Source organism: Coenobita brevimanus, chromosome 1 (genome assembly GCF_032717465.1).
Source record: "Coenobita brevimanus isolate Jiangsu-jjx chromosome 1, ASM3271746v2, whole genome shotgun sequence".
In the NCBI taxonomy this organism is placed as follows: Eukaryota; Metazoa; Arthropoda; class Malacostraca; order Decapoda; family Coenobitidae; genus Coenobita; species Coenobita brevimanus.
In genome coordinates, this window is record NC_136954.1 from 40,287,346 (window position 1) to 40,301,830 (window position 14,485).

A 14,485-nucleotide genomic window follows, 5' to 3' on the forward strand; every position below is an offset into this window, starting at 1 on the left:
TCCACAACCTTACCTTGTACCTCTTTTATTACCCCATCCATGTAAAGATTGAACAGCCATGGAGACATGACACATCCCTGTTTCAACCCAACTTTCAAAGAGAAAAATTCACTTAGTTCACCATCCACACGCACTGCAGCCTTCGCACCATCGTACATACTCTTCACAGCATTCAACAACTTCCCATCTACTCCATATATTCGTAACACTATCCACAATCCTTGTCTATCCACCCTGTCATATGCTTTCTCCAAATCCATGAAAGCCGCATACAACTTCTTTCCCTTCTTTAGAAACTTTTCCACTAAAGATCTAAGAATGAATATCTGATCTACACAACCTCTTCCCTTCCTAAAGCCTCCCTGTTCTTCTCCAACTAATTTCTCTGTTCTTTCTCTAACTCTGTCAATAAGTATCCTACCATACTGTCTTTAAATTATTTTCAGAGTAGGGTAGAGTTCAGAAAATGATTGGGTTTAATATAGTCTTCATTATTCAATACAGCATAACAGATCTCTTTAAGGCTGCATAAAACTGACAGGACTTGGCAGGAAATAGCAGGACGTCATTTCCGTTTTATATTTGCTTCCTCTTAACGATTATATTTGGGGTAGAATAGAATTTTCACCGAGTGGATTAATTGTAGCCTACATTAAAATAGTCTTAAATAAACCACAAACGACGACTGAAATTTCACCTGTTGTATTCTTGCTACCAACGGAGGCATTTATTCGTTTTTGTAGTTGGAGATCTTCGTGTAAGAATTATAGTGAGTGGTAGCTGAAATCGTCCACTCTTTGTCTCGTATTCTCAGTGGTTCAGGAAGCTCCCTAAAACATTTTTCTAAGCGATATATTTTGCTTATTGCACTGTACACTCCTCTGTGTTATGCAAATCTTTCCGGTATCCCAATACTGTGCATAAATATCTTAAAAAAGGATATTAACCAGCCATATCCAAAAATATGTCGCTTTGGAAGAGGTACTAGGACGCCTCTTTACCTGATGAGAATAAGGATGACTTCCTTTTAAGTGCATTTGTGCTGCAACGAGACGCTTTTATTCGTCTTAGCAAAGGCCCCTCACATTGGTGGTAGCAGCAGCAGCAGCGGCCGTCGCCGCCGCCACCGCCTCCGCAGCCCCGGGTTCATCTGAATGTGAACCCATAGACTGCAGACTGAAGTTGCCCCCTCATGCGGTGTACCGTCTTCCTTTCAGGGGACAGGGAGGGAGTTGAGGAGCATTTCTATTAACAGGCAACGGAACCGTCCAGCTAGGTCACTGTCACCGCGCGAAGGTGCCCTTCTCCAGCCCCTCACATTGCAGGGCTTTGTTGTGGCTGCCATAGATTCAGCCACTCCGGGTCAGGTTTTTGTACTTAGTTATATATTCGTTTGGAGATGACAGTAATTAAAAAGAAAAACTGTGACCTCTGTTTGTAAACTCACAGGACTTCGATCGACACAGTTGAGTTTGTCTGCTTTAAGACAGTCTTGTTCATTTGAGATTAATTATAAAAGTCTGACGGCCCAAACTGCCGCAGTATAACTTGGAAATGCTCAACTTTTCCTCACCTGAATAATATGGTTTGAGTTCAGCCTGCACAAGTAAATCAAAGTGCGTGTAAGGTAGTGGAAAGGATAGCCCTGCCACGGTGGGGTTATGTTTGTTACCCATTTTACTCAGACTTGACCCAAAATTGTCATCTCTCCTTCTTGAATGCTGAGTTGCAACGGTAGAATAACACTGGAATACGATGCTGTTCACGATGAAGTGCTATGTAATGGATATAGAGCCGTAGCATTGTCTTTTTCTGCCGCTGAGCAACGTGAAATAATTAGCAAAGGGACAAAAATGTGGGCCAAATTGAAATGAAAGAAGTATAGTATTTTCGAGGCGAAACCAAACGATTATGGGATTCTAAAAATATTACTAAATCCTTTTTCTCTTTACTTGGCCCAGGTGTTCGTCCTTTTGCAGCTTATTTCACGTTGTTTAGTGTCAGAATAAGACAATACTACGGCTCTACATCCTTTCAACAGCATTTCGTGACTAGCCTCATATTCTAGTGTAATTTATATAGTGTTAGAACGTAGCATTCAAGATGGATAGATGGCAGTTTTATACCAAGTTAGAGAAAAAAGGGTACAGTATCATAAGCTCCCTGGTGACGTGGAAGAGCAGTATTGCACATAACTCCAGGTGACTATATTTAGCGTATAGTGAGTCATTGGAGCTTGAGCGTGTTACCAGGGGAGGCTGGATTAAAGTGATGAGAAACTTCCTGGCCTCTACTCTACCGCCTTTCCCCTCCTTTCATTCCTTTCCCTCCTCCCCTCCCTCTCCTTCCTTTTCTATAATTTCTCCCCTTCTCCATCTTCCTCAGCGCGAAGCATAGGGATCGTGTGTGCAGTTACGTATATAAGTGTAAATAGATATATCTCTGTTTTTTAAAAGGTGAGATTTAGAAAATAGAGGTGAGATATAAACAACACTCACCTCATTCATCTTTTCTTTCGTCCTTTTCAACCCCTTACTTTTCCTCCTCCTCAGCACTCCCCTTCTTTCCTCACACTCCTACCACCCCCCTCCACTCTTCCCTCCTATCTTCTCTCCTTCCTTGTTCATCTCACCCCCTCGTCCCTCTCTCCCTCAGCAGCGAGTAATAGCCAACATTCGTCTGTGTGTGTGAGAGAGAGAGAGAGAGAGAGAGAGAGAGAGAGAGAGAGAGAGAGAGAGAGAGAGAGAGAGAGAGAGAGAGAGAGATTATTCAAAACTATGATAGGATGAAGATGAGGGGAGGTAAGCACAATCCCTTCTCCCTCTCCCTTCTCTTCCTTCTTTCCTTCCCCTCACCTCCGTTTCTCCCCCAAGCTCCTCTTCTCTCCCCCCCTCTCATTCTTTCTAATTGTTTCTTCACGCATTCTCACACATTCCCTTTTCCTTTCCTTCCCCTCTTCCCAACATATCCCTTCCTGTTTCCTCTTACACTCTTCCTCCCCTCTCATCTCTTACCTTTCTCCTGCCCCTCACCCTCCCTCTTCTCCCCCAGCCCCTTCCAGCTCTTCTTCCCTCCTCTACCCTATCATCACTTTACCCTCTCCTCACCTCCACCACCCCTGTTATTCTCTTCTCCTCTCTCAAGCCTCCCTCCCCCACATTTTTCCCTCCTGCCACCTCGCTCTTCATCCAGCTACCTTCCCCCTCCCCCTTCCCTCACGTATCTTCCTCCCCCACCCCTCTCTCATTCTCTTCTCTCTCCCCTTTCGCATCACCCTTCCCCCTCCCATCTCGCATCCTCCCTCTCCCTTCCCTCTCGTATCCCCCTCCCCCACCCAGACCTCATCCACCCTCCCCCTCCCATTTCACAACCCTCTTCCTTCTCGCATTCCCCCGCCATCCAGCCGTAGCCACCATGTATATATGTATATTTGCCCCCACTCGCAGAAACTCCTGTTTCCATAAAAGTTTCTGACGTTTATGCCAGAGAGCTAGTTCTTTTTTTCCTTTATATATTTTTTTCTTTATTTTATAGACCTTTTTTTTTTCTCGGTATAACATGGGTGTAGATTTAGATCACCCGTGTAGCCAGCCATGGAAAAGAAGTTTGTGTTGAACAGTTTTTATGATGATGATGATGATGATTATTATTATTATTACTGTTGATAGTATTAGTAGCGGTGATTGTAGTAGTAGTAGCCTAGTAGCAGTAGTAGCAGCAGCAGCAGCAGCAACTGCTGCATTTTTTCTTATTTTTCATTTCGTTATTATTATTATTATTATTATTATTATTATTGTTTTTATTATTATTATTTACGTGTCCGACTCTGGGCAAAGGCTTCAGGGCCTATTCCCAAGGCCCAGTAGTCCTCCTACATCTCCACATGTCACCACTTCGGCGCTAACACCCACCATCCTTATTGAATACATGCTAGGGCTGTCTCATACAGGACTGGTGTACTGGTATTAGCGGGGGTACTTTTATGACATGTCGGCGGGTCATTTGGTAGATCAGAAAAGTCTGCTTTTTAAGAAATTCAAATCCTTAAACTGTTCCCCGCCCCAGCCGGGATTCGAACCTGGGTCCATTAGAACTACAGGCCGCCTCTCTACCGATTCTGCCATACATAAGAGGCACAGAGGACAGAGAGAATCCAAGGTCGCTCATAAGGAACAACACAAGAAGGGCACATAACACATAGACATCGGAACAGGCAGCATAGTACAGACGTACGTGTTCCTGCAGGTAAAACACACGGGTGATAATAAAAACACACCCAGCACGTAACAGATACAGGGCAAGAGAGAATAAATTAGCACGTGAGAGAGAGAGAGAGAGAGAGAGAGAGAATATGTGACCTGAATATGGTGAGTTTAAGTTCTTGTACACTTGCGTAGGAAAATGAAATAGTGGATCATAACTGAGTGGTCGTGGGTATCTATTAACACTTTTTTATTTGCGATTTTTTCAACACGTCACACTTTAATATCGCTATGTATGCTACTGGTCCAAGCTATATCGATGTTAAAACAATGTAAATAATAGAACTTACAAGGGAATGTTAAGGAGTGATATGGGAAGAAAATATCGCGAAAGACTAGGGACTTAGACACCTCCTGTGTATCCTAGAAAAGCAGGTCCAGAGAGGAAATGATAAGGTGAGGAGTGTAGATAGGATATAAGGTAAGGAGGTTTGTGTGTTGGGTCAGTACTTCTTACCTGCCCTGATGAAGATTTGGTCTCGTGTTAGTCATTGGGTTCAGACATCTGCATTATTTTTTAAGTTGGAATCTGACCTCTCTAACGCCTCGAATTTTGACATGTTGTTCCTATTTTATCTGTCCATGCTTTCTGGTCACGACCCTGCCCCATCCTTGAGTGAGAAAGAGGCTTTGATGGTGATAAGAGTGATGAGGGTGGTGGCGATGAAATGATGATGATGATGATGATGATGATGATGATGATGATGATGGTGATGGTGATATTGATGATGATGATGACGGTGATGTTGATGATGATGATATTGATGATGATGATAATGATGATGATGATGTTGTTGATGATCATGATGATTCTCACTTACTACTCTAGTTCTCCTCTCTCTCTCTCTCTCCCAGTCTGCCGTCAGTTCTCGCGGCCTGTGTGGGCGATGGTCGGGTCGGTCCAGCCTGACAGCTTCGATACGCTCCACTCCTACGCCAACACCTTCCAGATGCCCTTCGTTACGCCCTGGTTCCCGGAAAATGTGACTACCTGCATTACTTATTTACCTGTTATTGAATTTGTGTGTTTATAATGTGTGCTGGGGGGAGGTGATCTTAAGATGGGGCTGGGATTAGGAAAGGAGGGAAGAGAAGGAGGAAAAAGAGGTAGAAGTGTAGTAGAGGATATGAAGGACGAAAGGGTAGAGAAAGAAGGAAGAGAAAATGGAAGAAAAAATGGAGGTGGAGGAGAACTGGTAAGAGTATGACGATGGATGAAGAGAGGAGATGATGAAAGGAGGAGACGAAGAGGGCTACGGTACTCACTATGCTTACGCCAATACCTTCCAGATTCCTTTCACCAATACTTAATTCCCAGAAGATGTGAGTACCTAAAGATTATATTTATAGCGTAGTTTATTTTACAAGTTTATGAATTATGAAGAAATATTTTGTAAAAGAGTATGAATGTGAAGTGACAAAAAAGTGGAGACAGTATTACTACATGAAAAATCTTTTTTTTTTATTTTTTTTATTTTTTTAAATGACATACGAGTATTTGATGTATTGCATGGTGAAGGAATAGTTATACCATATCCACAACACTTTTCTTCCAGAGTACACCTACACTTATGTAACTGCTACAGCACAATGGTACGTATATTGCAGAAAAAAATAATAAAATAATTTATGGATTGGCCTACATGTGCTTATACTGTCGCGGTCAGTCTCCTCTTTTTTTCTTTTTTTTTTTTCCCTGCCATCCCTACTACATCTTCATACATATTTTCAAATGTATGTTTTTATTAGTTGCCAAGATTAAAAGAAAAAATGAAATGAACGAAGGCTTTTGGTCAAAGTACCTGTGCAAGGTAAGCGGGGTCTTGACTGTATTGAAGTAAAATGTACATTAATACTTCTGTCCCTGAATTTATGGAAGGTGCGAAGAATCAGTCTTTCAAGAATCATACCTGCTGGAGACTGAAGGTTCACTGCAAAAGAGAAGACCATTGCTTGTGTTATTTTAGAGATACCATTTGGGGAAAGAAAACAGAATTGGGGGAAACCGGTAGTTTAGCTTTTTTTTTTTTTTTTTTTTTAATGTTTTTGCCACTTTGGTGGTTGTGCTGGGAACAGAAACGCTCAAAGACGTAGGATAGAAGCCTGTAAAGGCTTATAACGCTTAGTGTTTGGGAGTCCTAAAGGTGTTTGTTAAGGCTATTGGGCGTGTCTGCACAATAGCTACGTGGTGATGGCAGTGATGTTGGGGTGAGTACGGGTTAAACTGGAAAGAGGGAAAAATGATGAAGACGGAGCAGCGAGATGGAAGAACAACCGAGTTAGTTAGAGGTGAATATTCCATTAATCTTTTTTAGGGAAAGGAGGAAGTTGGATAAAGGAGAAAGGGGGGAGGTTGAAGGAAGAGAAGGAACAGAAAGGATGAGAGGGATTAGGATGGAGGAACAGGAGGAGGTGGAGGGGACTTTATAGAGAAGAACCAATAATGATCACGATGATCATGAACGTGAAGAGAAATGAGGTGACAGTCTGGTCGGTACATCCTGATAGCTTGGAAATTCAGCACTGTTTATTTAGTTATATACAAATTGTATTCTGTGTATCTTTACTCGGGTTGGGATTAGGAAAGAACATATATTTTTATACTGAACGAGGAATGGAGATTGGGAAAGAGAAAGGCGAGGAGAAAAAAGTGGAGGAGAAGGGGGGGAGGAGGAGGAAGAATTAAAGTAGTATGAGAAGAGAAAGAGGGAGTGGAAAGAGGATGAGGAGGAACGAGGGAAGAGGAGGACGAAGAGGGAAATGAGGGACATTAATTTTGTGAATATCAGATCCAACCGGTGACACCTTCAACCACACCTGGTCATCTGTATATTATTTAGTGAGCACAAATACATCTGAGGACTGAGCAGGAAAATTTGTAGTAGATGAGGTATTTGTGTCATTTATGGATAGGGGGTAAATGTACAACAGGGTAAACAGAGAGGGATTATGGAAGGTTCTGGATGTGTATGATGTGGATGGAAAACTGTTGAATGCCGTTAAGAGTTGTGATGACAGTGAGGCTGGTGAAGGGGTAAGTTGTCTAAGTGGCTTAATATCAGTGTTGGTGTAAGACAGGGTTGTGCTATGTCCTATTGGTTATTGAACGTTTGTAAGGGGTTAAGAGAGGAAAAAACTCGAGTTATGAAGGTAAGGATGTTGGCAACGGATGGTGAAGGAGGGAGTGTTAACTACGTGATGTATGTAGATGATGCATTCGTACTTGCTAATGGGGAATGAAGGTTTTGCAGTCTGATGCATTGTTTGTAGATGTCTTCCGTTCTGATCGTTGTATATGTTCTTTTCTAGACGACTACCGTTCTTCTAAAACTATCAATATTTGTGTTCCCTAAGCAAGATAAAGTGTCTTGTCTCCTCCCCACTCCCTTTCCTCTCTCCCTCACTGCTCCTTGCCTCGTTATCTCCTCCAAATTTTCTCATTCCCACCCCTAACTCCTCCCTAGCCCTCTATCATCCCCTGTCACGCTCTCGTACCCCCAATATCTTACTTACCTCTCCTCCATCCCCTCCCCTACCCCTTCTCACCCCTACCCTTCCTTCCCTCTCCCCACACGACCCCCAACGATATCTCTGGCTGAAAAAGAGACGCCATCAAAAATGTAATTAAGGAAGCCTCTCCAGGCTGGCCAAAAATGACCGTAATGAATCAGCCTGGTTGCGTTATTGTCTTCCTAAAACCACTTTGTCACCCGGGGTTCCCTTGTTTGCCGCCGCGGGTACAGGTTTCCGAAAAAAAGGGGGATGGATAGATAGATAGACAGATAGATATAAAGGTGGATATTACATGCCGAAGATCCAGCGGCGAATCACTGAAACCTATCTGGATCCGAAATACGCAGAGTGACAGAGAACTGAGCCTGGAAAAATAGACATAGAAATAAAAAGTATACTGTACCTGTATCAGCAGATACTCGTATGAAGTGAACTGAGTGTCAGTTACACTGAAGGAATTAGTGCTAATTTGGTATAGGATGACAATGACGATGATTGTAATGGTAATTGCAATAGCTGTAGTGATAGTGATGGTGATAATGATGGCGAAGATGATGATCATGATGATATAAGCCAAGGTAGTTGTGATCAGATGAGCCTAGACAAAAAAATTAGTAGACTGAGAAACTGACACAAGTAGTGTAGTGGGAGGTAGATTTCAGGAAAAAAAACTGTATAACAAGAAGGAGCACTCCCTGCAACCTCCACGCCCAACAGGTGGTCGAATATTTAACTTTGTCCTGTGACCTTGACCTTCGACAGATTACTCTCTAACTCGCATTACTTTATTTTTCCCTGCCTGACTTTTAACCATTTAGGTAACTTTGATTCATATCAGATTAGATATTTTCTAGTTGACTTTGTCCAGTGAACTTGACTTTGACATTTCCCTACGACCCTGACCTTTGACATTGTTATCAGAATTGAATCTCATAATCTTTGTTGTAACCAGAATCCGTCCACAAAGTTTACTCTGCATCGGATAAACTTGTATTTTTATGCAAGGAAAAAGGAATTAAAGGCAAGAAACCCACAAGAGTGTTCCTTCCAAGAAAAAAAACAAAACAAAACAAACAAACAAAGAGCCAAATTCAAGCTCTGTTCTTTTCGAGATGCCTGGACACACTGCCTTAAAAAGACTGGAGATCATAGACTGTAGGAAATAGAGACATAGGAAGACAGTACAAAAGTTGACCTGTTGCATACATGAAGGACTGGGAGTGATTTTCTAGAATGGTGCTACGCGTCCCCCGTAGTGGTAGAGAGTTGCAAGCAGACAGTTCAGAGGAACAGTGACCATTGAAGTAGCGATAGAAAAGAGATAAAGATGCAACAGTGCGACGAAGAGACAGAGGTTGATGGGAGCCAGTAAGATGAGGGGATTTAGAGACGAAAAGCCTTTGACTCCACCTTTTTGGGAAGATCTGTATGTGGGGAGCCTCCCCACACCTGAGAGTTGTACTTTACAAAGGGGCGCATATAACCCGTGTATAAATCAACAAATGTGTAGGGGTAAACATGTTTAGTCGACCCTGCAATGTGACTTTGACTTTTGAACTGTTGTTCTCAAAAACAGTCTGTTTACTTGACTGATCATCGACACTTCAACAAGTTTGATCCAAGTTAGGTCAAAGCTGACTTATTTTGTAAACACACACCGACGCGGGTTGAACTTTGACCTTGCCTTGTAAGCTTAACATGTGATTGTTTTCAAATTTTAATCACTTCATTATTGCCATTTTCTCAACCTAACCCCCCCCCCCATGTTTGATACAAATTGAATAAAAACTAAACTGATTTTGCAGGTCATTGTTTGACCAAGCCCTTTGGTCTTAACTTTACCCTGTTGTTCTCAGAAGCAGAATGTGTAAACAGTATCTGACCCTCAACCCTTTCACCAAGTTTGGTTGAAGCCAGTTAAAACTTAGTTATTTTGTTTACACACACACACACACACACACACACACACACACACACACACACACACACACACACACACACACACACAAAGCGAGCGCGGGTGTAATGAAATACAAGAACACATTAGTGCGACGAATACACAAATTAACTAATAAGGAAGACGTGACAGAGATCATTTTAAGTCCACCAGAACAAGGCCAAATGAGAGAGAGAGAGAGAGAGAGAGAGAGAGAGAGAGAGAGAGAGAGAGAGAGAGAGAGAGAGAGTTGACTCCTTCAGCACAGGCAGCTTTTTCTCTTTTCTTAGCTTACAGTCGGGGAGATCTTTCTTGATGGAGACCGGTGTGTGTGTGTGTGTGTGTGTGTGTGTGTGTGTGTGTGTTTAATCATTTCCCCAACAAATTTCTACAAATAATTAAAATCATCTGATTGCGGCAAGAGTTATATATAAATAAAAAAAAGGACGTCATGGAAGAGGTTTAAGAATTTCCGACAGTCCCTCCACAATTTTCATTTTCTCTATGCCCTTCATCCATTAAACATCCCTTCCTTCAGCACTTACATTCTCTCTCCGTGCCTTTCAGCCATTAATATCCCTCCGTCCAGCATTCTCTCTCTCTCTCTCTCTCTCTCTCTCTCTCTCTCTCTCCAGCTTGTTTTGCAGGAACGAGGGAAGAAGCAGCTGGTCATACTAACTGAATTCCTCTGCATAGACGAGAGAGATTTAAGATTAGACTCACTGGAGACGCTTCCACTGTGTGTGTGTGTGTGTGTGTGGAGAGAGAGAGAGAGAGAGAGAGCGTTGCACGGCACTCAACTCGCAATTTCACCGGATCTAGTCGCGATTATTAAAAGGGAATCGGGAGAAAATATGCCAAGTCGCCCAGAATATGAGGGGGAAAGACTGACCATTTTAGAAAAAAAAAAAAAAAATAAAAAATATATATATATATATATATATATATATATATATATATATATATATATATAGAGAGAGAGAGAGAGAGAGAGAGAGAGAGATCTATAAATAAATAAATAAATAAATAAATATGTATATATAGATAGATATAGATATAGATAGATAGATAGATAGATATTGTATATAGACAGATAGATAGATAAAATACTGGTGTAGAATCTAAGAAATGTAGATATATCCCCTAACGGTTTTAGGACTGTGTGTGTGTGTGTGTGTGTGTGTGTGTGTGTGTGTGTGTGTGTGTGTGTGTGTGTTTTGTTGTTGTTGTTGTTGTTATTGGTACCCTCATAATATTTTATTGACTTTAGGAGAAATTATCAGTTTGGAGGGGTTAGACACAGTGTTTATTAACTCACGGGATGCTCTTCTACTCAGAACTAAATTAAAATGGTTAGATAGCAGTAGGAAAAGGAAGAGGGGTGGGGGATTCAACTGTGTCCACCTCATGTGTAGGTCTTAAACCTCTGTGTTACTATGGGTCTTTCTTACATTCAATATCAATCGTCTGTAGGTGGCAAAAACAAACGATATGTTACCATTCATCAAAAGGAGGTGACCTGTTGACCTGTTCTCTAGCTTATGGGTTGCTCGTCCTCGTAAATAAACCCTTTGCACAATGCTGGACATGCTGTCATAAGTTTATGCATCTCCTTCCAGCTATACTCCTGAACCATTGGTCATTTCCAGTTTATTCTTATTGTTTCCTGCCGATTTTATTCAAGTTAGGAGAGACTTCTCGAACTGGAGGGGATTAGATGTAACCTGCATTAACCTGTTCATTACGAGGACAATTCTGGTTATGTTCCTGTTTCTTCCAGACGATTCTATTCGGGTTAAGAGAGTCTTTTTGAACTGGCGGGGATGGCTATGGCCTTCATTTGCCGCTACACAAGACGTCTCCCTTAAATTGGATAAATCGTCTGGTAGTGCAAAAATTTAATATAAAAAAGCTCCCAGGTTGAAGGGGTTGTGCTGACCTTCTTTCTGCCTCCTCCAGTTCTTCCATCACCTCCTTCTCCCCATTCTTTCTCCTCCCTCTTGCCTTTTTCTCCTCTTTTTCTTCATCCCATTTCTTTCTCTTTCTCTATTCTCTCGGTCTCCTTTCATGTACATTCTCTCATCTACTCTCATGCACATTTTTCTCTCTCCTTTTTCAGGTTTCTCTTTTATGACTTATTAACATGTCTTTTTTTCCAATCTCTTATTTACAACCCTTTTCTCCATCTTGTGTTTTACACCTTTTGTTTGGATTTCCTATCTCCTTGTTTTTTTTTCTAGATTCATGTGGTTTTAATTTCTCAATTTCCTTGTTCTTTCTGAAACATTCCCTTCCAGTTATGATTGTTTTTCTCGTTTTCTAGCTTAGTTTATCTTTCTTTTCTTTTTCATGTCCGCGTGTTTATTTACTGACCCCGCATGCTGTGAGGGATGGCCTCAACTTAATGCCACTAAAGGACCTGCAGACATTTCTTTTCCTGCTCAGTTTGTAATTATCCCTCTTCCCACCACATCACCACACACTCTCCCTCATAGACCCTCCCTGCCATAGGCGGCTTGGTAGAGCCTTCTTCTTTGCTGTCCTTATCTCATTCTGGTAGTTCAGTTACTCTTCTAGGAGCTGCCTAGCATAGGCCAACCGACCTACTGCAGTTATCCTCTCTTCTTATGTTCTCAGCATTTTAACCGGCAAAAATCTGTTTAGTATTCTGTTGTATATTACTGATGCAAATTTGTCGATATTGATACATTAATGACGTGCGAAAAGGTTAAATTGATTGACTTAGCGCACTACATCTAGGTACGCTGTTGTATGGCGCTGGCGAGGAGCCTACACGCGGTGGCACTATTATTCCTGTGTGGAGCCGCGGCATGTACCCAGGAGCCAAACTTCCTCAGTATGACTACACCCCGCCGTGGGAAGGACCACCTATATGAGGCACTATACACCACATGGAGGAGCCGGATCCCTACACGGTGTATGTGCTGTTCTGTACCTGCAGAATGGCCCCACAGAAGCACTTGTCTACCAGACGAACAGGGGTAAAGGAACAGGAACAACAATAGCAGTCCTAATTTATGTTATAAATGAAAAATGCGATGATATTAAAGCTAAAAACGGTTAAGCTGTAATGTGCAGAATAAATCACAAAGAAATGGGTGCTTCGAAGCCTCCTACACCACATAGAATACGGCTGCTCATCTCTCCACTTTGTTCTCGGTCTCATCCTTCTTCCAACTACCTCCCTTTCATCTCCATCTTACACTTTCCCTCTTCATTCGTTCTTCTCTTAACTTCACCTGCTTCTGCATATACCTTTTAACTCTTATTTTTAGCACTATCCTCCCTTCTGTTAATTTTCATTCCTTCTTCCATCCATCTCCTTATCTCTTCCCAAACTCCTTTCTTTTTCCCTCCACTCTTTTCTTGCCACTTCTGAATCCCCTCTTTCTCCACTTACCGCCTCTCTGCTTCCTCTGCTTTTTTCACCTTCCACTGTTTCTCTTACCTCATCTCATACTTCTCTCCCTTCCGCTGCCTTGCTCCTTACCTCCACACATCTTCTCTCACTACTCCTCTCTCTTTCCTTCCACATCCCTCTTCACACTTTTCTACCTCCCCTTAGTCCTCTCCCCTCCTGTTTTCTCCACTCCTCTCCATTTCCCTCCAGTCTTTTCACATTTTCTCCATTATCATCTCCTTTCTTCTTGTCTCCACATATTTTCCTTCCACTTCTCTTCCTTCATTTCTCTCTCCTTCCCTCCTTCCACTCTCCCTGCAACCCTTCTCTTCCTTCCTCCCTCCTTCATTCTCCTCTCCTCCCTTCCCCTTCTCCCCTTCCAATTCTCTCTCCTTCCCCCCTCTTATTTCTTCTCCCTCCCTCTCTCCTCTGTCCACATCCCTCTGCTCTTCTTCCTTCTTTATCTCCGTCTCTCCTCTTCTCTTATTTTTCTCCTCTTTGTTTTCTCTATTTTCCCTCCATTTCTCACCCCTTCTCCCCTCCTCTCTTCTCCCTTTCTCCCCTCTCTCCTTCTCTCCTTTCCCCTTCTCCCCTCCTCTCCTCTATCCCTTCAGCCCTACCCCCTCTACCGAGACGCTGGTTGTGTAAGATTTTTTCATTCATTCATTGCCAGACGCCATGTATCCCAAACGGGGTGGCCAAGGGCTTAGAGTTAATCGTTTTACAGGGAGGGGCACTAATCCTCCACTTGACACGTAGGGATGCCAACAGCATTTGGTGTTCCCAGGCGGTCACCCATCCAAGTACTAACCAGACCCAACGTTGCTTAACTTCGCTGATCGGACGGGAAGCGGTGTACTCAACGTGGTATGACCGTTGTGTAAGATGATGAGGTAATTTAGGGCAACTTTGCCTCGGGGTAGCCAGGGACGGGGGGATGAGGAGTGGCTGTACTTGGAGAGTGAGAGTGAGGGTGATGGGTGAGGTAGGGAGTAGGTTAGAAGGAGGGAGTATGGCTGAAGGAGTAGGGAGTGAGATGGAGTAATAGGGAGTGAAGGTGGGAGGGTAGGAAGTAGTGCGAAGGAGTAGGAAGTAGGGTTGGAGTAGGGAGTAAGGTGGATGGAGGAGTAGTGAGTTAGGGTGGAAGAATAGGGAGTGAGGGTTGTGGAATAGGGAGTTAAGTTGGAAGTGGTGGCATTTTAGTTGAATCTTGTTGAGAGAGAGAGAGAGAGAGAGAGAGAAAGAGAGAGAGAGTCGGATGTTGCTTTCATTACCCTTTTCACCACCAAAGGTCTTAGGTAAATATAATTGTCTGGTGGTAGCCTTTGTCAGCTGAGAAATACGTCATCAAAG

At 42.6% G+C, this 14,485-nt stretch overlaps 1 non-coding gene across 1 annotated transcript; it reads right to left on the reverse strand.

The window, feature by feature from the left end:
- Window positions 1-13,894: 13,894 nt before the first annotated feature.
- On the reverse strand, window positions 13,895-14,013 carry LOC145390427 (5S ribosomal RNA). The gene has a single exon (XR_013895625.1). It is a non-coding gene; the product is annotated as a 5S ribosomal RNA (ribosomal RNA).
- Window positions 14,014-14,485: the final 472 nt, after the last annotated feature.